The 26,492-nt window shown below is 40.0% G+C and overlaps 1 long non-coding RNA gene across 1 annotated transcript in view; it reads right to left on the reverse strand.

The window, feature by feature from the left end:
• Window positions 1–7,204: 7,204 nt before the first annotated feature.
• Window positions 7,205–26,492, reverse strand: part of LOC308533450 — a 295,328-nt gene continuing 276,040 nt past the window's right edge. Inside the window, exons 7-8 of the long non-coding RNA XR_013997090.1 lie at window positions 21,080–21,145; window positions 7,205–7,914 (exon numbers count right to left, since the gene is read on the reverse strand). This is a non-coding gene — a long non-coding RNA (uncharacterized lncRNA). The remainder of the gene's footprint in view (window positions 7,915–21,079; window positions 21,146–26,492) is intronic.

Below are 26,492 nucleotides of genomic sequence, written 5' to 3' on the forward strand. Positions count from 1 at the left end.
GTTGTATCATCTTACCCTTCCAGGAAATGGAGATGAAGTGCGCACTTATTACGTTTTACCCAGGGAAGCTTTATACGTGGATGTAAAATACTCGGGAAATGTCACATAAAATCTATGAAAGACACACGAGATGTTACCGGGGATTTTCCTCTGGCAGGATGGATCAGAGGGGAACGACCTGATCCAACAGGAACGGGGCGTAGTTTCTAGCCACCCTTGCTGGACAAGCAATGGGACTCATCACGTCTTCAGCTCTCCAGCTGCACGGCAGATGTTGGGGGAGGGAAGTCGGGCGAGAGCAACTGGTTTGGCTCTGTGCTAGAATTCTCATCCATGACCTCATTTCAAGATATTTCACTGGGACCCCCTTTCAGCTGGGAGTATTTAGATAGAAAAACTGCCCTGCCTACCTCCCAAGCAGAGAAAAAAGAATTAAGCTCCTTGGAAAAAACATTATGTTCTAATTTAAAAAAAAAAAAAAAAGATGTACCAAGGTTTTGGGTTTTGCTTTATTTTTGTGTGTGGTTTTCTTTTTTTGCCACGACAGTTTTCCAACCTGTCTGTGAAGTTTTATAACCACATTTACAAACACAGACTCTACTGGGGTGATAGCTTTAACGCAGCGGAGGGCAAAGGATGGAAGACAATCACATCTAACCCAAAGGAACAGGGAGCAGTGCCTGGGAGGGAAGTACCTTCTGGGATGGAAATGTGTGGCTAGGAGTTGGGCTCTGCTAGCCCACATGATCTGAGGAGACGTACCATCCTATCTTTAATAATGACACAGACACACTCCGACCAATATGGGAGCTCTCCTCTCTGCCACCTTCTTGCATGTCTAAAGGAGGTCAGTGCACTGAACCTGCTAAGGACATTCGGAAGACAGCAGACACAGCTTGAATGTTGACTTGTCAGCCGCCATTCTCATTTGCAATAGAATCCCTTTTCTCCCTTACCCTTTATCTGGTCTGCGCTGTTCTGGTGCTGAATAATTTACAAGGGTAGAAAAAGAACACTGTCACTATCACAGTCCCAGGGCTCTCCGCTCACTCGTCTGTCACATGGTCAAATGTCACTGGTGCCATTATTTGTGAGGGGGGAGATGAAGAGCTACTTGCCTCCTTCTTCATCTACTGTTAATGGCTCTGAACTCCAGTGGATGTTTGTTTAGAAGAGCTGGTAGCCATTTTTGCTACAAATGTCCCATCGAAGGAAATCCCAGTAACTGAACCCCTTCCTCATCCACCGAACCCTTTCATCTGTCTTCATCTGTTTCTTCTTAGCTGGCATTTCCACCCACAGGACAAAAGTGCAAATCCAGCTAGAACTATGTTCAGGAGAAATGCCGGTGTTCAAAGTGATCCTAGGCATGTTGGTTCTGTTCCTTATTACGGGAGGGAGGGAGGGAGGGAGGGAGGGAGAGAGAGAGAGAGAGAGAGAGAGAGAGAGAGAGAGAGAGAGAGAGCCATCACAGTTGCAGTGAGTCGCAGTGAATCACAGGAGTCAACAAAAGACCCCCTGCGCACAGATGGCACTTTGCAGAAGGGAAATCAGAGCATGGCTCTCAGAGGAATTGCCCGAGCACAGAAAGGCAAGGGTCAACACTTTAAAATACCAGCATCAATCCTATAACAGAAAGAGAGAAAGAAATATAAAATTATAACAAGTATTTTAATGGACTAGAGAAATGCCTTCTAGTTAGATGTGGATGTTACTACCATGAGAAATTATTACTGTCTGCTAAGCATGGAGTTCAGTACCATTAACAATAGATAAGCAGGGACAGAACACCTATCCCTGTTTGAAAACCAGGCACTGCAAAGAATGACGTAAGATTTTTAAAAGTTTCTATTTTTCAGGGTCTCAAATATGAATATACAGAAATAACAATAATAGCTAATACCAATTTAGTATTTACTAAGTGGATTAAATGTATAATTATTTTTTTTCTCCTTCCTTTCTTCTTTCCTTCCTTCCTTCCTTCCTTCCTTTCTTCCTTCCTTCCTTCCTTCCTTCCTTCCTTCCTTCCTCTGTCTCTCTCTCTTTCTCTTCTTTCTTTTCTTTTATTTCTCTTTCTCTCTTTCCTTCTTCCTTTCTTCCTTTCTTTCTTTCTTGTTAATCCTCACCTGAGTATATTTCTTCCATTGATTTTTTTTTTTTTTAGAGAGAGAGAGAGTGGAAGAAATGCGGAGAGACAGAGAAAAACATCAATGTGAGAGAGACACATGGTTGGTTGCCTCCCGTACACATCCCTACCAGGTCCCAGGATGAAGCCTGCAACCGAGGTACACCCCCTTGACCGGAATCAAGCCCGTGAGCCTTCAGTCTGTGGCCGACGCTCTAATCACTGAGCCAAATTGTCTAGATCTGTATAATTATTATTAATCCTTATAGGTATTATTATTCCCATTTATAGATTAGAAAACCGAGTCACACAAAGTTTATGAAAATGGTCCAAGTGAGCGATGGTGAACTGAGACTAGCCCATAGAGTAGGACACAGTTAAACTTCCATTTGAAAATGTGTATTTATACAATACACATTGGGGAGAGACTGTAAATTTTAGTTTAGTAGCTTAATTGATGTTAACAACCTTACAAAGACTACAACATTTGTTTCTGCTTCTCCTTGTTTGCGTGCCAATTGACTCATAAAATGCTTAAGAATATGTGGAACCTAATGAACAAAACAAACTGATGAACAAAATACATCCAGAGACACAGAGACATACAGGCTGATGAATCTCAGAGGGATGGGTGGGGGCACGAGACTAACCAAAAAACTTATATGCATACTAGAGGCCCAGTGCACAAAATTCGTGCACAGGTAGGGTCCCTAGCAGCTGCCAGCTGCCGGCCAGGGCCTCTCTTCCCCTGTTGCTGGCTGCCGACTGGGGCCTCCCTTTGTTCCCCACCGCCCCCTGGTGGTCAGCGCACATCATAGCAAGTGATCAAACTCCCAGTCGGTCAAACTCCTGAGGGGACACTTTGCATATTAGGCTTATATAGAGAGAGAGATGTATAACCCATGGACACAGATAATAAATAATGCGGTAGGCCTGGTGGGGTGAGGATGAGGGGGTGCAGGGTGGAGGGGATCAATGGGGGGAAAAGGAATATCTGTAATACTTTCAACAATAAAGAAAAAATTTCTAAAAAAGAATTAACATGCTACTGGCCTGTTGTGTGGGCTCATTGGAAGTGACCACAATTTATTTTGCTTCCTGCTCTTGTTCGTGACACACGATTAGAACATGGCTCTGGTTAACTAACAGGCAGGCTACAGGCTCAAGTCCACCTGTCTCAGCTTGTCCTCTCACCCTGTGTTTCCTTGTGCTTCCTTTTGGTTTGCTTTAGGGAAACCCTGACATCTTATCTCATGTGATATGTTAGAAAGGTAAGGAACAGAGCAGCTCTGATCTCATTAGCTGCCTTGGAAGGGCAGAGAGGAATTGCAATCTGCTATCTCATTTGCTGCTAACAGATAAGTGCTCTCCAAGAGCTACAAAGGCAAAATCCCCAAGGAACTTGCAATGAAGAAATTTGGATCCTCTTGTGGAGAGACTCAAGCTGAAACTCAGGAGCTGTTTTGTGAACACATCAAGTGACCTGGAGAATCAAACTTGATCCTGAGCATACAGGTCACTTTTCCAAATGCCAAATAAAAACCTGGAGTTTTATGGTGAAGCTCTAGAACCTTCCATACAGGGAGAGGCAAAAGTAGGTTTACAGTTGTGCATAGGCGAAACTCAGAGTTTATTCTTGTATTATTATTTATTCATTATTATATTATCTTCCCTACAAACTACTGTAAACCTACTTTTGCCCCACCCTGTACAATCATTTGGATGTTATCAAGCCTATGAGCAAATTGAAAGCCTACACGTAGACAGGGCAACCCCGGGAATCAGTCATTTGCTCCATCTGATCTCTGCTGGTGCTAATGGTGACACAAAATCACCAAAGCTGATGGGAAATTATCATTGGTAGCTATAACTGGGGATGGATAATGGAAATTAAACAAATGCTGCAAATTGGTGGTTTCTTCACAGTGAACCAAACTTCTCTAATTCTGGATACTTAAGGTACTAAATAACAAACAAACAAAAACTGCTTTGAATAAAAGGTGTGCAAAATTTTTGTGGGAAACCACTAATGGTTGCCCTTAAAAATATTAGTAAATATAGGTGATCTCAGGAGGAAAGAGAGCCCATTCTTAAAAAATTAACCACTACTGAAAATTAAGTTTGTATGTTCCATAATGTCCACCCAACCCCTTGAAAAATAGAGGCAACGTGGGGCTCACTGAAAAATGACCCTTTGCAATGTTGGTGTCCAACTACATACTATGTTGTTAAAAACTAGACAGAAAGTTCAACTTGGGAAAGCTTCGTAAACACTCTTTGGAGTAGAAATTCTGATAGCACAGAATGGCTATGAGATCCTGCTTCAACTTCCAAAATTTCCCTTTCTTCCTGGTTTATGATTAAGTTTTTCTAGCATTCTTCATGGGACTAACCCCAACCTAGTGGCTAAAGTCAGCAACATTTATCATCTCACAACTTTTGTGGTCAGAAATTTGGGAGTAGCTTAGGTAGGTAGTTCTGGCTCAGGGACTCTCACATGTTTGCAGGGAAAATGTGGCCAGGGCTGCAGTTATGTGAGAGCTTGACTGGAGTTTGAGAATCCATTTCCAAGATTGTGCCCTCACACAGTTCTTGGCTGGAGACCTCAGTCTTGTCCTGGGATCTCTCCACAGAGGTGCTTGAGTTTCTTCATGACATAGCAGCTAGCTTCCTCCAAAAGAGCAATCCAAGAAAGATCAAGGAGGAAAACGTAATGTCTTTTTAATGACATACTAGAGGCCCAGTGCATGAAATTTGTGCGCGGGGGGGGGGGGGGGGGGGGACGGGTCCCTCAGCCCAGCCTGCACCCTCTCGGCCTAAACTGGCAGTCGGACATTTCTCTTGCAATCCAGTACTGCTGGCTCCTAACCGCTCACCTGCCTGCCTGATCACCCCTAATCACTCGCCTGTCTGCCTGATCATCCCTAACTGCCTCTGTCTTGGCCCCCGCTGCCGTGACTTTGTCTGGAAGACAGTTTGGCTGTCTGGTCTAATTAGCATATTATGCTTTTATTATTATAGATTCTTGGACATGACACATGGTGACTTCTACCACATTGTCATTTTTAGAAGAGAGTCACTATACAGAGCCCACACTCAAGGGGAAGGCAATATAGGCTTCACATAAAAAGGAAAGGAGTATCAAAGAGCTATAGAAATCCTTTCAAATCACCATTCATAAATGTGATAAAGTAATGCTATGACAGCAAAAATTGGCATCCTTGAACCGGGCTCGGAGAATCCTAAAAGTCTTCCCACAGAAAAGATGAGACTAGGAGTGGTAGCGAAGAGAAGTTCAAAAAGCACTCCAGGCAGAAGGGAAATATTTCATCAAATAAGGAAGTGTGACACAATAGGGTAACTGAAGCGCAAGATCTCACAAATCTATGAAGTTATCAATTGTCAGATACCCTTCATTTTATATATGACCAAAAAACTAAAATTGCTGCCACTTAAATATGATGAACCATTGATTTTAAAACACATCTTCATTTCAGAGTTATACAGTTATGAAATGAAATTAAAGTGCATTTTAGAACCAATGAAGTTGTTAATTCGATATTGATAAGGCCTAGAAGGAGGTAAGAGAGTGTGAAGTTTGAAGCTGGGAAGGTAACAGGGCCCAAAAGATGTGGGAATCTTAGAAACCTGTTATGTTCAGCCTTTAACTTATTGTCAATGGGAAATTACAAAGGTTTTAAACTGGATAGTGAGTCATCAAATAATCAGATCTACTTTAGAAAGGCCACTGTGGTTGCAGTGCACAAAATGGATTGGAGGAAGGCAAGGATACCAGTTGAGCATTGGTTGCAGTTAAAATCCAGAGCAGATAAGATGGTGATTTGATACCATTCACAACAGCATGGATGGACCTGGAGAGCATTACGCTAAGCGAAATAAGCCAGTCAGAGAAAGATAAATATCACATGCTCTCTATTGTGGAATATAATGAACAACATAAACTGATGAACAAAAATAGATCCAGAGACATAGAAGCATCAAACAGACCGTCAAACCTCAGAGGGAAGGCAGTGGGGGAGGAGTGTTAAGAGACCAACCAAAGGACTTGCATGCATGTCTATAATGGACACAGACAGTAGGAGGGTGAGGGCATGTGCTGGGGGATGGGAGCAGCCAGGGAGAGGTCAATGGAGGGAAAAGAAGACATATGTAATACTTTAAACAATGAGGAATTTAAATTTTTTTTTAAAAAAAGATGGTGCCTTGAGCAAAAGTTAGTGGTAGTAGATTGACTGTGGAGATATTAGAGAAAATGTCAACCAGAGTTAGTGATTCAGTGGATGTGCAGGAGGGAGAAAGGAGAGTGAGCTCCATACTATTAAAACATTGCATCACTATAAATTTAACATAGTGACCAGATAGGTTATAATACCTTTCTGATTGTTATTAATTACCACTATTGGCATCATTATCCTTATCACTTCATATTTTATTATCTCACGGGGACAGTGAAATGTGCGGGGGCTTGGGAGACAAAAGAGAGATAGTCACAGATGCAACACTGGCTTTACCCTGTAGGACCAAGTGAATCTGGGCAAGATGTGTGATCTCTCCAAGATGGTGCCCTCACATCCTACGTGTGGATGCCATGTCCCTCTGCTAGTTGTTGTGCGGAGCAGGGCACGTTTCTGTGGCGTGTCTGACTTAGTGTCCCATTGCCTGACATGCAGTGGGTGCTCAATTAATGGTCCACTTAACTGGGCAAGCCAAATGGCCATTGAATTGGTCATTTTTTCACAACAGTTTTATGCACGAATGAAGAAGGTCTTGAAAGGGGATAAAGACATTAAGGCAGGTGGGGGGTAGAGGGATTCACATTGCTGCTTCTATCCTAGTCTGCAAAGAGTATGGCACAGTAGCGACTGTACACGTTAAACATCATGAGTCTATGTGGAGGATACCCTGCCTATAAGTAAGGGATACATTCACAAAGGATATAAAACTCGAATTTTCCACAATTAAGCAGGATGTTAATGGGAATTTCATGAATTTTTAAAGATAGTTATTCTGGGCTTTTGTTAAACCAGTTTCTTTTTCTTTCTTTTTTTTCTTTTTTTCAGAATTTACCAAAGCTTTAAATACTCCCAAGCATGCTGTAAATCTCTAAGAAGAAAGATAAGATGCAGCATCTTCCAAACTTACTTGGCGACAGAACTCTAAGACCAGTTTCCTATGGAATACCAATTTGGGAAATTGTGCAGCAGGCTGTATTTTGTTGGATATCTGCCTCTCACACATATCCTGTCTTTACCTTTGGAAATAGCTATCATATCTAAAGACACACCAAAAAAATGTAGGACTTGGGAAAAGAAAACCTTAAAAGTACTAAATACAAGAAACTTCTCATTCCTTGACATTGTCAGAAAAAAAGAAGCAATAAAATGTATAGTCAGTATTGAGAAATTATTCATTCCCATTTTACTTTTCTGTGCATATAGAATAAGATAAATGATTTCTATGGGTAACAAGATTATACATCCATGTGAGGTATAAAAAAGCTTGTCCTTGTATATACTTAAACCTTGTGGAAACTATGAAGATACCAAGACAATAAGTAATTACCTTTAAAATATGCATCCAGCCTTGACCCGTTTGGCTCAGTGGATAGAGCATTGGCCCACGGACTGAAGGGTCCCGGGTTCAATTCCAGTCAAGGGCATGTACCTTGGTTGCGGGCTCGTTCCTCAATAGGGGGCGTGCAGGAGGTGGCTGATTGTTGTTTATCTCTCTCATCGATGTTTTTGGCTCTCTGTTCTCTCCCTTCTTCTCTGTAAAAAAAAATCAATAAAAATATTTTTAAAAAATATGCATCCTATTTCTTATCTATTTATTTAGAAGATATCAGAAAGAGATATATAGGGATATATAAAGCATTACTGCTAATTATAGCCGTATACATATAACACTGGCATATCACACAAATCAGGGTAAGCTAAACAATAGTTTCCAGGGGGAAAAATAAATCAAAATAGATCAGTGGTTGGCTATTAAATTTCATTTTCAAGTAACACTGGCATTAACATCAAGTCTAGTATCTGTAGTTGAGGAAAAGATGAAAGAGTCTGGTTTGGTGAGTGCTCTGACTCATCCCTCATCCCATCGTATCTTTGAAAATGTCCCCACTTTTCTCTTCGGTCCATCTTCCTGACAAGGCTGAACGGCCTTATTCCTGGCCTTTTCCTGGATAGTTTCCTAGTTGGTCTGTGCCTTTAGCAGACTATGCAGCATCATATTTTTACTTGGATGCCTCAAAGTATATCAGGATCTTTTCCACTGACTCCTAGTCAAGCTTTAGGAAACTGATCTTTCTTTAGAGATCACGTGCCTTCTGCAAAACAGAGTTGTATCTAGTGAAATCCTCCTTTCTCCAGATCACGTTGCTAGTGGTACAACAAGTTATCCACATATGTCTGGAAAGATGATGTCTCCGTGTGGCTCGCTCATCTTTGTTCTCTTTAACTCACGAAGCAAGCCTTTGTGTAGCTTTTCCCAAGCCTACGTCCCGTGCATTCGATTCTGCCAACAAGCTCTCCCTGTGCAGTGATCCTCGTATCATTGCGACAAATTGTCAGTGCCCCAGCGAAATGAAGATATTGATTTCACCATAACTCCTTTCACCACCTCCATAGGAGGCTCTTTCTTCACATACAGAAAACGCATTAAAACCCCACGCTGTCACAGGTAGATTAATGCCCTGTGTCACAGCTCCCACTGGAAACTGCTTCAAACACCAAGCATTAGAACTTGGCTTAGGGGTCCCTGAGACCTTTGAACATTCCAGGATGATTCCCCTTCTCCTCTGCCCCGTGGAAACAATGGCTCCATTTGCAAATAAAGTCATGAAAATGGAAACGCCTGGGGGCAGGCCTGCAGATTCTCTCGTGCTAGATCATCACAGGCTAAGCAGAGTGGGCAGGTTATGTGGACAGTGAATCAGGCAACATAGTCAAGCTGAATCAGAAAAGGCAGAACGCTGGGGAATGGCAGATACCTAAAAATGCCTTTGAACTATAACACAGTAAAAAGATGCCGAGGAAAAGAAATGACTTAGCTGAGCAACTTCTTGACCCAGAAGAGAGGTTCCATTCTCCTGAAACTCCATCCAATAATTTCTAATTTCAGCTTTCTGAGACAATAGCTTTTGTTTCTTAATGAGTTCCTATGGGGAATATACATAATATACATATGTATATGTAGTATGTATACACACATACATATATGTGTGTATAAACAGACACAAATGCCCACGTGCATATGTGTATATACTTTGAGTCTGACATTTTTCATTCAGACTATGCTTATCCATGTTTAGGTGTAGCTAAACTTTGTATATTTTTCTTGCTGTACACTATATGGTGGTATGTGTAGTATATTAATATGCCACAATTTATGTATCCATTTCATTATTGATGAGTATATATATATATATATATATATATATATATATAGTTTCCAGTTTTGTCTATTTCTAATAATTCTGCTGTGGACATACTTGTATTTGTCTTGTGGTACACCTGTACACACATTTCTTTTGAGTAATTAGTAGTAGAACACTAGGTCATAAATTGTACACATCTTCAACTCTGGTAGAAAATGCCAAACCATCAGTATAGCATGGTTTGTAAAGTGCTCATTTCAGCTGTTTGACCATTTTTCTATTTGGTTGTCCTTTTTTTTTTTTTTTTTTTACCTTTTATTTTACTTATTTATTTAATTTAAATTCTTTACTGTTTAAAGTATTACATAGGTCTCTTTTTCCCCCCATTGTGGTTGTCTTTTTCTTATTGACTTATAATAGTTTTAAAAATGTATATTCTGATTATCAGCTCTTTCTTGATTATGTGTGAGAAATATCTTATCCTATTCCATGATCTTCTTCTTATTCTACTGGTGGTAATAAAGAGAAATTCTTAGTTTCGTTAATCGTTTTCTTTATGCTGTGTGTTCTATGTGCTATACAATAAATACTTCTCTACTTTGAGACCATTATATTTTCTAAATTATCTCCTAGAAGTTTTATTATTTAATCATTCACATTTAGATCTAAAATTCATCTGGAACTATTATTTTGTTGCCTATCATGTGAGGTATGGGTTGCAATATATATCCAGTTGTCTCAATATATATTTATAGGATTCTGCTGTGCTATCTTTTATAAAAACTCAAGTGACTCCATACATGTGGGTATTTTTCTAGACTTTCTATTATGGTTTATTTTTTTTCTCCTTGCATTGATACCTTACTGTTTTAATTATTATGGCTGTATACCAAGTCTTGATTTCTGATTGTGCAGTTTTTCTTAACTCTGTTCTTCTTCAATATTGTTTCAGGTATTCATGGCCCTTAGCATGCCATATGCAAATTTGGCAATTAGATCCTTAATTTTCACAAACTGTGCATGTACACACACACACACACACACCACAGAAAACGAAATGTTGTTTGGGATTACATTCAATTTATAGATCAGTTTGGGGAAAATTGACATCTATATAATATTGAGTCTTCCTCTCCATGAACATGGTATTTCCTTCCATTTACTTAGGTCTACTTTTATTTTGCTTAATAATGTTTGTTTTTTTATATATAATTCTATACATTTTAAAGGGGTTTTTTTATACCAGGAATTTGATAACTTGATGCTATTGTGTAGTATCAAAATAATTTTAAAAATTTTTTTGAAAATGTTTTTGTTGTGTAGAACTTTTGTATGCTGACTTTTAAATTAGGCCTGATACCTCTCATTAGATTTGTAAACGTTTCTGTCATTATCCTTTCAAATACTGTATCTGCTCCATTTTCTCTTTTCTCTTCTTTGGACTCTGGTTGATTATATAAACTATCTCCTTGTCTCCTCTATGTTTCATACCCTCTCTTCTCTGTTTTTCATGTTTTTGATATTCAGTGCTTTATCCTGAATGCTTTCTTCTATTTTATCTGGCTGTTCACTAGATCTCTCTTTTCAGGCATCAAATATGCTGTGAAATCCATCATAATTTAGGTAATTTTAAAATTTCAAGTATAAAATTATTCTTCAGTTTTTCTCAAAACTTTTATGAAAGAATATAATAGTATCCAATTCTCAATTTTATCCCTTACCTTCTTCCCAGGTTTTAGATTTCCTCTTTGTTTAAATCTTCATCTAATAATTAAACCATATTTTTAAAATATTTTGCCCAGATTTTAAAATAATCCTTATTGGGAAGGATGCTCTGAATTACTCAGCCATCCATCAATTATTGGAATCAGAAGTCAGTCATTATTGGACTTTTTAATCTTTTCACATTTGCCTCCTTTTAGTCACATTGACTGCCATTCTGGGCCTTTCATAAGGCCAGGGGGGAGGGATATAGTACATATTCAGTAAACAACTACAGAGCAATATAAGACAATTAGTGATTAAATACAAATATGAGTGATTTTGACAGTAAGTGATTTGGAAATCAAGAGGAGGTAAGGTACTCGGTGATAGACTTGTGTAGCAGAGAGGATATATAGGATTTAGAAAAGTGCACAGGAGGGAAATAGTCTATCTGAAGATGGCTAGATGACAGCAAATACAACGGCAAGGCTAATGAGAAGGATAAACATGAATGGCTGCTGGACTAGGGAGGGTCCTGGCCCTCTACCGGGGTTCATCCAGAGATGTTGCATGTCCAGGGGGAGTCGATAAAGATGATCTGGAGTTGAAACACCATATTGAAGAAAATCTTAAAAGTTAAACTAAAGAGCCTTTGTTTTGAGAATAATGACAGGAGGCTATAAGAAGTTTGGAACCATTAATTGACATAGTAACGTTATTGCAGAGCTCTACCTGAAAGTGATGGGTACATTTGAAAAGGAAGAAATTAGGAAAAAATTTCAGCACAAAAGTCTTTACTTGCCATATATTAGAGCCCCAGGTTCAGGGGAAGACCATGCCCAGTGGTGGCACCAAGTAATAGCAGGAAAAATGAAAACACTTTTCCATGTAGAAACTTGCACATGAGTCATCACAGAAGCACTATCCATAACAGATAAAAATTAGAAAGAAGTCAAATGTCCATTACTTTGATAAAATAGTATATACACATAATAGAATATTATTTCTAATTCATTCTAGTTATCTTACTATTCCAGGAAGGGTAAGAAGTGTCAAAGGTATGCTATTTCCCAACAATTTTTGAGAAGTTTTGATCCAAGATTAACTTAATTTTACAAATAACTATACCCAAAGGGTAGAGCAATTCATCTCTTTTATAGATCTTCTAGGTTAGAAGTAAGTATACACAAATTAAAAACAGAGGACTAAGACTTCAAAAAAAACCTACTAAATTCAAATGAGCTTAAATTTTTTAAAAAAATTATTTGTTCAAGGAAGGTTTTGAGCTTCAGGCACAGCCAGATCAAGAAACTGAAATGATGTCAAGATTCAGTCTTTTCCCATGAAACCTTGACTCTGCTTTCCTCAGGCTTTTTGTGCAAGTCATTCTCCAGAAGTTCTAGGTTTGCTTCCTGAATAATCCCAATAGGAAACAAGGCTCCCCTCTCCCATAAATTTCAGTAAAAGGGCCAAAAAGTGCTCTTATTGGGCTGGCATGGTGATAGACTAATCGCTAAATCAAGCACTATGTCCATGCTCTAACTAGCAAGTCTGGGTCACATACTTGGTATGAACCAAATGCACTGAGATCAGAAGAGGGTTAGAGTTATCAAATGGAAATATAAGATGCCCAGTTAAATTCTGATTTTGGATAAACAAAGAATATTGTGTTATGTAAGTATGACATGCAGTATTTGGAACATATTTACATTAACATGTTATTCATTGTTTCTCTGAAATGCAGATGTAAATTGGAGCCTTGTATTATATCTGGCAATTCCAAAGGAGGTGTTTCTATAAAGGAAAACTAAATTTCTATTACAGAAAGGGGAAACATTCAATTATCTGCAAAGAGTAGGCTAAAGAAGAAGCCAGCATATCTCTTTGCCCTTCTGAAACTCTATTATCCAAAGTATTGAAGAACCTCTTCAATATAGTCAAGGAATAAACATAATCCTACTGATAATATATACCAAATGTGCAATCCTAATATGTAAAGCATTTGGTGAGAACATGAATTACTCCCAAATTTGTCAGTGATTTATTCATCTACAAAGCCCCCTTCTTCCTCCCTAAATATATTTTTAAAAGGCTTTGTTTCTATCATCCTGCATGATCCAAGAGGTTTCAATGAAAATAAGAGTAAAAATTTTCAAATTCCCATTTAACAAAAAAAAAATTCACTTGAAGTTCAAAAAATCTCAAGTAAGTACAAGTGTTACCACCCAAAGCAGCTCCCTCAGGCAGAAGTTAGAGGAGAAATTCATCATGATCTCTTGAACCAGAGTGTATCCCTGATCTACAAAACATAAAGTCACATTTTGACCATTTGCATAACCTAATCTACACAATTACAATTCCAGGTCCCCATGATGCTTGGAAAGATACAGGTTTACAAGTTTTGCAATTTTAGTACACTTACACAAGTATTCCATAACCAAGACATTTTTCAGAGGAACAACATATATCAAGTAATATAAACTAAGAGATAAACAAGTGCCCATATGTGTGCATATGTAAAAATTAATACAGAAAAATATGTATCTTACTTATTTCCTACAGGAAGATAAATGTAATTTTGTGAAGTAATTTTTACAAATGATAAACCTTGAATTCAGAAGATTAAAAAACAAATAAAAGCATTTTAATCAGGCTTCAGACCCTTCCCCTGAGCCATTCCCTGGACTACCCCGACATCTACCTCTACCTATTTAAGCTGCAGTGTGTACCTCCCAGCGATCCACGGGAATCGCTAAGGGGAGTGGGGAAGATGCCCACCTCACGTCAAGGCATCTGTTTTCCATCCCGAAAGGAATACGATGCTATTTGTGGTGGCCAGTTTCCCGTAGATCATTCTCTCCCTCTTCTCCTCTTTCCCTTTCTTCCATTTCACATCTGTGTTTGTGAAACAACCTTAAGATCTTTTCACGAAAGCAAAGCACAGCAGCTGGGGGTTGTTTGTTTCACATACCTTCTGGCAAGTGCCGCTCCACAAATGTCCAATTTGCACTTCTGTCCTGCTGGTCCGCAGGGAATTTTCTATTTGTGGCCTTCTATGTGGCATTTCTTTGTGGTGTGTGGTTGCACGGAAAGGGGAGGGGCACCTTTGTGGGGAGCAACATGCTCTTTGGTTTCTGGGTGTAACTATCATCATTTGTGGCAGGGAGGCCACGTTCAGTGGTTCCCTGGAACCACGCCCACCTTCCTAACAGGAGAATAGGTTGGTTACGTATTAGAAACAGTTGTTTGCTACAGGGAAACAGCCAACATCTTATTTGCATCGGTGCATATCAACAATGCAATTAGGGAGAACTTCTTAGAGAATTAGATTGAGATGGTAATTAAAGAATGGTGTCGTGCATTTTAATGCGATTTTTAGAGAAGTAAATTACTTGGTGTTGCTATATTCTCCCATGTTAGAATAAAATGCCCAGGGACTCCTCAATGAAAATTCCCAAAATTTCACTGGTACTAGGGAACGGATAAAAACCGAAACTACTTACTTAAGATTCCTGTAGCTCCAAGGCTCACTATATTAGATTAAATTAAGTACGAGGTTGAAATTAAATCCCGCCACAATGGAGACTCTTCTTGCAGTGCCGGAATGCGGGATACCCGATGGCATTATTCCTCATGTGTTGGGACTGTAGTGCAGGCCCTGGAGCTGCAGAATTCAGGCAAAAGTACTTCCATGTTCTAAACAGATGTAGCAGGCAACCCCACCTTATATTTACTAAAACGTTATCAGAGCTCACAATGAATAACGGCTCCCATCATTCCATTCGCCTACCTACATTCAAAGGGGGGAAATAAAAAAGCCCTTGTGTTTGAGCAATAGGGACCTACCAGTGAGTAGCTGCAAATGAAAATCCTGCGTTCTGAGTTTTAAAAAACAAAACAAACAAACAAAACTGTGGCTTTGTCTCCAACCAGCTCGGGTCTCCCCTAGGACCAGAAGCCCTGCGGCCTTTCATGGCTGGATGTTACATGTGCTGCTGTTCTCAGCTCTGGTGCTCCGAACTGGGGGGCCTCTGGGGCCCAGGCCTCAACCCTCTCAGCAGCCACCCCCAACCCTCCCACACAGCGGAGAGCTCCCTCCCCGCGCTGGGTGCTGCCTGTGGAGGCTGGGCCAGCCCCGCTCCTGACCTTGGCCCTCCTACAGGGCTCCAGGTGGGTTCTGCCCTTCCTTGCTACCAGTCTCCTCCTCAGCTGGACCTCGGTAATTCCGGGTGAATGTTCCCCAATTTAGTTTTACTGCCAGCCTGGCCTTGGGAGGTGGTGCCACAAAGGTCTGCCTGCTCTGCCACCATCTTCCCCTCCTCGAGCCCTTTTATTTATGTATATTTTTTAAACTATATATTTTCATTGATTTTTTTACAGAGAGGATGGGAGAGGGAGAGTTAGAAACATTGACGAGAAACACCAATCAGCTGCCTCCTGCACACTCCCTACTGGGGGCCGAGCCTGCAACCAAGGGACATGCCCTTGACCAGAAATCAACCCAGGACCCTTCAGGCCGACGCTCTATCCAGTGAGCCAAATTGTTTAGGGCTCCTGGAGCCCTTTTCTATCCTTTCATTTAACTTACTGTCCGAAGATTATGTTGATTCTCTAATAATCTGATTGAGAGCATTCTATGCAAACCACATACAGGCTATCAGCTTCAAAGAGTTAGAGAAAACAAAACGTTTGTTCCAGGTCAGGGATCATTTAACATAATTTTCTCTTTCCTTAGTGGGTAAGGAAGGTCTTCCAGAAATTTAGGGCCATGCACTTGGAATTTACTTAACCACATTATTGTGTAGTAAGCATGCATTTTTCAGGCAGCCCCCATAATCAACTTGAAAGAATGAAAACAAGTCTGTACTATTAAAACATGGCTATATTTTTTATAAACACCACAGTACTATCCCTTCTCGTTCCGTTACACAGGTAATAATAACCACTTATTTAATTAATACGGACTCATAGTGAAAATTCAATCTGAATACTTATAACAACCACATTAATATAAAGAAGTTTCATTAGAATTAATACCACAATAAATATGAAATGAATTAGTAATGATCACACTATTGTTTTAAAGCATTCCTGTTTGCACTCCGGTATTCACTTTTAATCACCATTACTCTACCTAGCAATTAACAAAAGCGAGGAGGGGCGTATTTATGTAGGAAAAGCAAGGCATGCAAATGTGACCAAGTGCATTTTCTCTATACTCATACATAAACGCACCCAATAGTACAGCAGGTTACTAAAAGCGACTGTCTTTATAGCATGGGTGAGGAAAAGAAAATCATCCTATAATTTGGCTTCTTCCCTGGTTTTCAACTATTGATTTCTTCTCAATAGCCACATGCTGATTCTAGATGCTAGCACAGTGCCTGGCAAATAGTAGAAACACCATATAGTATATTTGTTAAATGATTTCTGTGCCTCCTTGATCCATACTCATCTGGTTACCCTGAGTGTTTCATTTTAAGGTTGGTTTCAAAGAATCTGCCACTGATTAGCGATGTACACAGCCAATACCAAACAGAACTTACTCAGTAAGGGGAGGGCAAGGAGAGGAGACAAGCTATGTGTCTGTCAGCTAGCCATACTGAAATGAAAGAACGAATGTAACACATTCTAATTTTTTTGTTTCAGAAAATGTGTCAGTGGGTTGGAAATTTAAGGAAAGAAACTATGGCATCTTTTTTACATTCTCTCTATTCACACACACCCCTTTTTTTTTTTTTTTTTTTTACGGCTGAACCATGATCTTTCAGGATGTTAGGAAACTGTTCACCTCAGTGGGAGCAACTCTGATGAAAGGAGGCATAAAGGAAAAGAGAGGACACCAAGGAAGCTCTCTTTCTCCCCTTTCATTTCCTTGCTGATGACGGACGTTTACACATTGGCTCTCTCGGGATCTTAAGTCCTGACCATATCTGAGTTTGAGAAAGCTCAGTAGAATTCAATGTTAATTCTCAAAATTCCATTCCCTAAGAGTTGCCCCCTACATCACCTGCCCTTGCTTTTTAGTTGCTTTAATTTTCTATTTTCTTCACCTACGTGATGATTTGGCCAGAAGAGAGGCTACGAGTTTGCTGACTGTGGAGAGAGACTGTTAGCTTCAAGACACAGGAGCCCTGAAAACCAGAAAAGCAATGAGCAAGCTAGTGTATTTGCCCCACCATGGGACTCAGAAACAGTATTCTGGGTAAAGAAATTTGTCTAGTTCACAATCTGGCCTAGAGCCACATCAGGGTCTCTTCCACCTCCAGCTTGAGGCCTTTCTCTTCCTCTGGGAGAGAAAGGAGAGGAAATATTCTGAGTGGAGAAAAGCAGATTGGGAGTATTCCTCCCTTTCCAGTCTGTTCACCACCAGGCCAGCACTCCTGCCTGACCTGAAAAGACTCCATCATTTGTTGAACACTAGTTTTGCCAGAAATTTTACATAAATTTATTCTTTTTATCTTTACAATGACTTAACATACTATAGTCCCATTTATAGCTAAGATTCTATGTAAATAACTCAATCAACAGGTTCTATGGTGATGTTACAAAAATAAAACAACTTTTAAAAATCCCCACCACAGAAGAGCTATGTGTGTTTAGTCATGAAGCTTCATAACTAAAGAAAGTTCATGAACTGAAGGTCAGATCAAATAACAAAGGTGATAACCCACGCCGCCCCCACTAACCTCAAAGAGCCACCACGGTAGGCACCTATGGGAGGTTATCCATAACCACACTGTATATTAGTCCTTCATGTGCGCATGCGAAGTGGGTGAACTTTTCTCAGCACATGTATCAAAAATATTTTATTAAATACCATGTCTAAATAGAGAATGCTGTCTGTGCATTGTAGAAGTTTTAAGGCTTTAGCTCTAATATGTGAGGACACAAGCCTTTCTTTCTCATTTTGGATCAAGCTATTGCCTCTTTTCAATTTATATGGTAGATTCTGTGAGCACTCTTGGAGATCATAAAAGTACTGGGCACTCTGCCACCATCTACTTCAGTCTGTGCCGCGGTGGAAAGGAGAGTCAGACCAAGGCAAGTGGATAGACAAGAACCTAAATAGATGATACTCAAGACTAAATAGATTAGGGTGAAGGAGAATGTAAAAATAAATGAAGGGAAGTGGAAGGTTAATAATAATAATAACAATAACAATAACATCTAATCTTTATCAGAGCTTACTATGTACCAGGTACAGTGCTACATGCTCTGTGTACATTATGTAACTAAATCCTCACAATAATCCTTTCATTTAGAAACTATTACCACCCTCCAATTACCGATGAGAAAGTTGAGGGTTAAAGAAAAGTTAGCATCTAGCTCAAACTAGCTAGTTGGTGGCGAAGTCTGAATTTCAACCGAAGATATCTACCCTGGTGCTTGCATACAAAACCATCACGTGTCAGGAAGCAGGAGAAAAGGAGAAGCTGCAATTACTTCCTGAAAAGAGCAAATGTGGATGTATGTTTCAAACGCTGTTGGCATGATATGGAGGCAGGAGCCAGCATGCAGGCTGAGCCTGGCTCCCTCGGAAGGTGGCCATCCATGCAGCTCTTCTCTCTGTTGTTATTTGCAGCCACAGTGGCTGACTCTCCTCATCTTTCTCCCTCTCCCTTGAGTTGGCAAAACATATGAGCAGGGAAGTGATGGGCTATGCAATACATAGCTTTGGAGCAAGAATATATTTTTGTAAACTTGTTATTGAAATAACATACATACAGGCGAATCCAGCAATACACTTAAAATATCATACACCGTGATCGAGTGCGATTTATTCCAGGAATGCAAGGTTGGTGCAATATTCACAAGTCAATAAACATGATACACCACATTAAAAAGGGAAGGATAAAAAGCACATGATCCTGTCAAAAGATGCAGAAAAAGCATTTGATGAAATCTAGCACCCATTTATGATAAAAACTCTCAGCGAAGTGGGAACATATCTCAACAGAATGAAGGCCATATATGACAAACCCATAGTCAACCTCATACTCAATGAGCAAAAACAAGTGCTCCCCTTAAGATCACGAACGAGACAGGGATGTTCACTTTCACAATTCCTATTCAACATCATACCAGAAGTCCTAATCACAACAATCAGAAACACCCAAATTGGAATGAAAAAAGTAAAACTGTCATTATTTATAATTGACATGATACCGTATATAGAGAACCCTAAAGATTCCACCAAAACCCTACTAGTACTGATAAATGAATTCAGTAAAGTAGCAGGATACAAAATAAATAACCAGAAATCAGTTACATTTTTAAAAAATAAGTTCTTATTGATTTTAGAGAGAGGAAGGGAGAGGGATAGAGAGATAGAAACATCGATGAGAGAGAAACATCATTGGTTGACTGCTTCCTGCACACTCCTTCCTGGGGATTGAACCAGAAACCCGGGCATGTGCCCTGACCGGGAATGGAACCATGACCTCCTGGTTCATGGGCTGACACTCAAACACTGAACCACAGTGACCAGGCAAAATTAAGAAAACAACCCCCTTTACAATTGCATAAAAAAAATACATAGGAATAAAGTAAATTTAACCAAGGGGGTAAAATATGTGTACTCAGAAAACCATAAGACACTGAGAAAGACATAAAAACCTGGAAGCACCCACTGTACACATGAATAGTGACTGTGCACGTGAATAGATACAGTGAACAAATTGATGATTGCAGATGGGAGGGCATTTGGAGGAATGAGAGAAAAGGGGAAGGGATTAAGATGTACAAATTGCCAAATATTAAAATAGTAACAAGGATGTAAAATACAGCATAGGAAGTACAGGAAATTTTCATGTAATAACGATTGATGCTAAACTTCACATTGAACATATCCATTCTTTATCAGACATAAAAGTTTTTTATGTTATTTTAAACTAAGAGATTTTTGAAATCTTAAGAAGGAATGGAAGCAGTATTCAAACATAAGTGTGAAATTACTAACGTAGAGTAACGTTTCCTGAAGAGGGAGACTAATTCTTTTTCATGGACATCAGTAGGTTTTATTTTGAAGGTACATAGAATGGCCTGTAAGTGCCATGTCAAATCCCCTAATATTTCTTTATCCTCTTAAGATCCAATACTTAAAATACTGATCTCTATAAATGAAGCTAGAATTCTCTACGATATATATAACTGATAATTTTCTGAAAGTAGGCTTGGCAGGATGGGGAAGCATCTAGAGACCTTGGCGCACTTGAATTTGAGGAATCGTCTGAGGGTACAAGACTGCCTGTGGACTATGTGCCAACTTACAGTTATTTTATAAATTGGTCTAAGCCTAGTCTTGCTTCCCTGAAAATGCTTTTCCCAATGGCAACTCTGTCTGTAGGGGGCATACCCAATCAAAAAATTTCAGCTGTCACCAAGATTGACGCGGATCACTGAACAAGCGACAAGATTGTGAAAATGATCAGTATTGATTGTAAATGTATCTGAAATGAAGATACTGAATATACTATGGACTATTAATTTCATGAATGTGGAATACAGTCATTGAACCGTAAGTCTTTAATCCCATGCTAGTCACCTCATCTTGTGCAGACCAAAACATTTTTCTCCATTTTTCTTCTAAAAGAAGGAGAAACTTGAATGATTACATAAGAGATGTAGGTAAGTATTTAAGATTTCTTGAATTCAACATTTAAAAAGAGGGGAAAAATGCTCTGAAAATGACATACAAATAATAATCCTTCTTATCAAAGTTTGCTTACTGTATATATAATATGTCCTAGATCTCCTATGTAAACTCTGTGAGTGTAAGGGCAGTATTAACTAGTTAACTCAACACTATTGATTGAGAAGGCATAATATGTCAGGCACTTTTTACTTACAGAGATTCAGCTACTTTTCTAGGTGCGTTGATCAAATAGTGGCATGCCTTCTGTTGCTCCCATAGTCTAGTGGGGAAGACAAACAAGATGAAAAAGTCATATCAATGAATGTAAATGTTAGAGGAATGCAGTGCATGGTGAGTGCGGTACCGGGTCCAGTGAGTGTGCAATGGGAGAGCTGCCCAAGTGAGGCAGAAGGGTAAGCTGACTGAGGAAATGATTACTAGCTAATGTATGACATCCAAGTAGGATTTCACTTAAGAAACGTAAGTACCTAAGCAAAGAGAAGGGTGGAGCCAAGGTGGGTGCAAGAACAATCTGGGCAGAGGAAAAAGTGCTTCTGCAGCTACTAGTCAAATGGAACAGCACATTTGAGAATTTGAGAGAAGGCTATTGTGGCTAAAGGCAGAAAGCAAGTTCCTGGAAGGTGCAACATGAGGCTGGAGAAAGAGGCGGGAGGAGCAAATGTAGGTCAGAGTAGAACGACAGATGCCCACTAAGTCTAAGACAGGTCCCGTTGATGCCTGCTGCCCAGTGTAGTTAATAAGAACACAGACTTTCACTCCTAAGACATTGCAGACGGATCCCGAGAATCCTCGCTTCACATTACACAGTGTTTTACCAAGTGTCATACTTTAAGAAGATATGAGATTGTAAGAACACGGAATAAATAACTTCAAAAGGCAATGGGTGTTTAATTTGAAAGTGTGCCTTTAACATTTATGCAAAACGTTTTTTGTACTCGTTCAATAGTAACGTATCTGGCCACTGGGTAAAGCTAGCAATAAAACCACTGGTCTGCAGTGTGTGAAGTTCATGCCAGTGTGCTGAGGAAATGATAGGCTCACCCTACTTAAAGGCCATATTAAGGATGTTGGTCTTTTCATAACTCCTAACAATAGGAAATATTTAAAATTGTTTAAGCAAGTAAGAGACATGATTATATTTTACGCTTGAAAAGATCATTGTCTTTGGCACCAGGGGGTCTGCCTCTTGCTTTGATATCCATTCTAACACTGCAGAAGCAAGGTGGGTCGCTTCCCCTCCTCCCAGGCTGTCACTTACCATCTGTCAATGTTGGAAAAATACAAAAACACCGTACCATTATTTTCCTTATGAAAAACATGAATGCAAACTTTCTTAGAGCTAAAGCCTTCTTAGAGCAGCATAATCAGTTGCAAACTCTGCTTCTAAAATAGCTATGTAATACTTTCTGGGTATCTGAATACTTATTTATCCTAGTAGCACCTTATCAAGGACAAAATAACATACATCCATACAATGAAATACTATCTTTTTTTTCAGTGAGAGGAACAAATAATAGGAAAAATGTTATGCCACTCAGTAAATATTTACAATGATAATTATAACCTATAGGAGTAGTTAAGAAGGCAATAGAAGGGATAGAATAGGAATGAGATGTCTTTTATTATACTTTTGTTGTTGTTAATCCTAATCCAAGGATGAGGGTGAGAGAGAGAGAGAGAGAGAGAGAGAGAGAGAGAGAGAGAGAGAGAGAGAGAAAGAGAGAGAGACATGAGATACATCGATTGGTTGCCTCTTACATGTGCCTTGACGGGGGTTGGGGGAATGAACCTGCAACAGAGATACATGGCCTTCACTGGGAATCAAACCCGAGACCCTTTGGTGTACAGGGCTGATCCTCTAACCATTGAGAAACAATGTCCAGGGCTGGAAAAAAATTCAAAGGGAAGATAAAAGTAAGATAAAAAAAAAAAAAAAGCCCAGCCTGTGTGGCTCAGTGGTTGAGCATGGATCCATGAACCAAGAGGTCACCAGTTCAATTTCTGATCAGGTCACATGCCTAGGTTGCAGGCTTGATCCCCAGTTGGGGCTGTGCAGGAGGCAGCCAAACAATGGTTTCTCTCTCGTCGGTATCCTACAACTAAATATTATATATTGCTAATTTCTCAGTGAGATTATTCTGCCACATTAATAAGAATAGGTAAAAGAACAATATCCTGAAGCATACGATTTAAAGCACAAATAAATAATGAAGAGAGAGAGAGAGAGAGAGAGAGAGAGAGAGAGAGAGAGAGAGAGAGAGATTCAGGTCAAATATGGTCCCCGATCTAAGTCATTATTGGTATATTTGACCTTGTTAAAAATTAAATATATTTTAGATTTTTAGTGAGAAAAATAAAAATAATAGCAAGAATGAATCAGTATGCTCAAAGCTTAGCTTTTCTTCATCAAATAAAGGCTATATCGGTTGGCTTTCTAAAAAGAGGAAAGACATACATCAAATAAACACATAAAATTAAGAAAAACTGAAGTATTGCTTTGAGGGTGGGTGGGAAAAGTGATAAGACATTTTTTAAATCTTACCCTATACTTATAAAAAAAATACGAGCTTACTTTTCCAGGAATCATAACATACATTTGCTGAATTATTCGCTAATTCCTCTGGCGCCTCTAGAGAAGCGTGTGAGGATTTTTGAGTGTTCTAAGTTTGGGTTCAGAAAGGTACAGTGGCTTGCCTACGCAGCACAGCTCAGCCAGTTACCAGAGAGATAGAGAGAGGAAGCTCTGGGCTTGACTCTTGGTTGAACCTACACAGAAGAGAGTCCAGAATATTCTCTGGGGCATTTACATGAACTAGAGCCCTTTGTATGTTAGAAGGAAAGGGATGCCACAAGCTGACGCCTGGAAAACATGTATGACCTGGCTCTACGCAGGTTCTCAACCTTCCTAAGGCCGGGACCCTTTCATACAGTTCCTCATGTTGTGGTGACCCCCAACCATAAAATTATATTCGTTGCTACTTCATAACTGTAATGTTGCTACTGTTATGAATCGTAATGTAAATATCTGATATGCAGGATGGTCTTAGGCGACCCCTGTGAAAGGGTCGTTCGACCCCCAAAGGGGTCGTGACCCACAGGTTGAGAACCGCTGCCAGGATTAGCACGACCTACTTCACCCTGCGGGAAACCTCGGATTTAAAAAGATTGTAGGACTCAAGTCAAGGAAACCACAGATTTCCTGTTCTTGTAATGCAGTGCATCGTTGCTTTGATAAATAGCAAAATGACTGTTGTCACTATTAGCCATTTATGTCTTAACGAAAAAAAACTCAAGTGAGCAGACTTGAGACTGGTTCCCTCCTTATCTTGGGAGCTGAAATGGAAGTGTTGGCAGTGTTCACTGCCTCACTGCCTTCCTCCATGCAGCTCCCCTCCCTGGCAGCATGGGAAAGAGAAAAAGCCAAGAACTTTGCTTTCTTTTCTTTTCTTTTCTTTTCTTTTCTTTTTTTTTCATTGAGCTTTAGCCTGATCTTATAGGGAGCTCTGGACTATGAACTGTACCCTACACCTTGTCCTGCCCAGACACAAGGTAGCTGACTTGCTGTGCCCCCACATTAGCTGGTCATTTGCTATGGGCTACCTCTGGTGGGGTGGCCTATCCTTCTAGAAGTTCCAGTCAAGGTCGCCCCTGCAAGGTGAGAGGGCCCCCATCAGTCAAAGGCAATGCTCTAAGACAGCGGTTCTCAACCTTCCTAATGCCGTGACCCTTTAATACAGTTCCTCATGTTGTGGTGACCCACAACCATAAAATTATTTTCGTTGCTACTTCATAACTGTAATGTTGCTACTGTTATGAATTGTAATGTAAATATCTGATATGCAGGATGTATTTTCATTGTTAAAAATTGAACATAGCCCTAGCCGATTTGGCTCAGTGGATAGAGCGTCGGCCTGGGGACTGAACAGTCCGGGTTCGATTCCAGTCAAGGGCATGTACCTTGGTTGCAGGCACATCTCCAGTAGGGGGTGTGCAGGAGGCAGCTCATCGATGGTTCTCTCTCATCAATGTTTGTAACTCTCTATCCCTCTCCTTTCCTCTCTGTAAAAAATCAATAAAATATATTTTTTTAAAAAATTGAACATAATTAAAGCATAGTGATTAATCACAAAAACAATATGTAATTATATATGTGTTTTCCGATGGTCTTAGGCGACCCCTGTGAAAGGGTCATTCGACTCCCAAAGGGGTCGCGACCAACAGGTTGAGAACCACGGCTCTAAGAGGTAAATGTAAGCTGTAATCAGCAAACGAAGCTCAGTTGCACTCTCTTGGTGAAGGTGTGTTCAGGGCACCAACAACATCTACACCAAACAGCCAATAAACATGTAAAGGGATGCTTGTGCTCATGGGTTCTAAAATGGAAACTAAAGCCCAATGGAATACCACGTGTACATTCTGCAGTTGGTAGGGGTGGGTTTCTGTAAATATCAAGGGGGTCACATCTCTATCTTTTCTGCTTTCCTATCTACTTGTCCTATCAGTTACTGAGGAAAACTTGTTAACGTCTTTGTTTATGATTGATTTCTCCATTTGGCTTTTTATTTCGGTCATTTTGGCCTCCTGTACTCAAAGTTCTGCTGAGATGCATATCTATTTAGACTATAATACTTTCTTAGTGGATTTGATGCCATTATAAGTAACCCAGTAATTAATTCATTAACAGCAAAGGAGCAAAAGGAAGGCCAGAAAGTATAGGCATGCCATTTGTGCCAAAAAGCTGCTGTTTAACACTCTCCAGGTCTGTCCTCCCAGATTCTGGGGAAAGGGACTAGACCAGCGGTTCTCAACCTCTGGGTCGAGACCCCTTTGGCGGTCGAACGACCCTTTCACAGGGGTCGCCTAAATACATCCTGCGTATCAGATATTTACATTACAATTCATAACAATAGCAACATTACAGTTATGAAGTAGCAACGAAAATAATTTTATGGTTGAGTCACAACATGAGGAACTGTATTTAAAGGGCCAGAAGGTTGGGAACCACTGGACTAGACAAAGAAAGAATAGACGCATGCCCAGTAAAGTCTGATGACGCAGAGAGGGTGCTTGTCTGTCAGTCACACCTGGGACAAGGCATTGGCCAGAGTAGGCATGGCCACTGCAAGCACAGGAAGATGGGGTATTTACACTCCTAAGCAAAGGGAGTTCTCTCTCTTGGCGCTCTTGCACTCCTGGCTCTGTGGCAAGGGGCATGCTCCCCTGCATTAACCCATGTGGCCCACAGCACACGGAGCCCACATGCAATGGACTGATGGACTAAAATTAGTCTGATCCTGTGCCTGACTCAACTCCGCCATGGAACGGAACCTCAGCATCAGCTACGCTTCTAGTTCTGCTGAATCCTCAGCGACACCTTTTCCTGGACTGGTTTAAGGGAAATGGGACTTTACCAACCTAGGGATATAACTTCACACAAATTAAAATCACTCGTTCTCCCATGTGAGCCTTAGAAAATTCTTTTTCTCAAGATATTGTGAGACCCCAACTCCCACTAGCCACGGAGAGATTCCATTCATGTAATTTCTCCAATAAAAGATTGACCCTGCCCTAACTGGTTTGGCTCAGTGGATAGAGCGTCGGCCTGC

Source organism: Myotis nattereri (assembly GCF_964212035.1).
Source record: "Myotis nattereri genome assembly, chromosome: 17".
In the NCBI taxonomy this organism is placed as follows: Eukaryota; Metazoa; Chordata; class Mammalia; order Chiroptera; family Vespertilionidae; genus Myotis; species Myotis nattereri.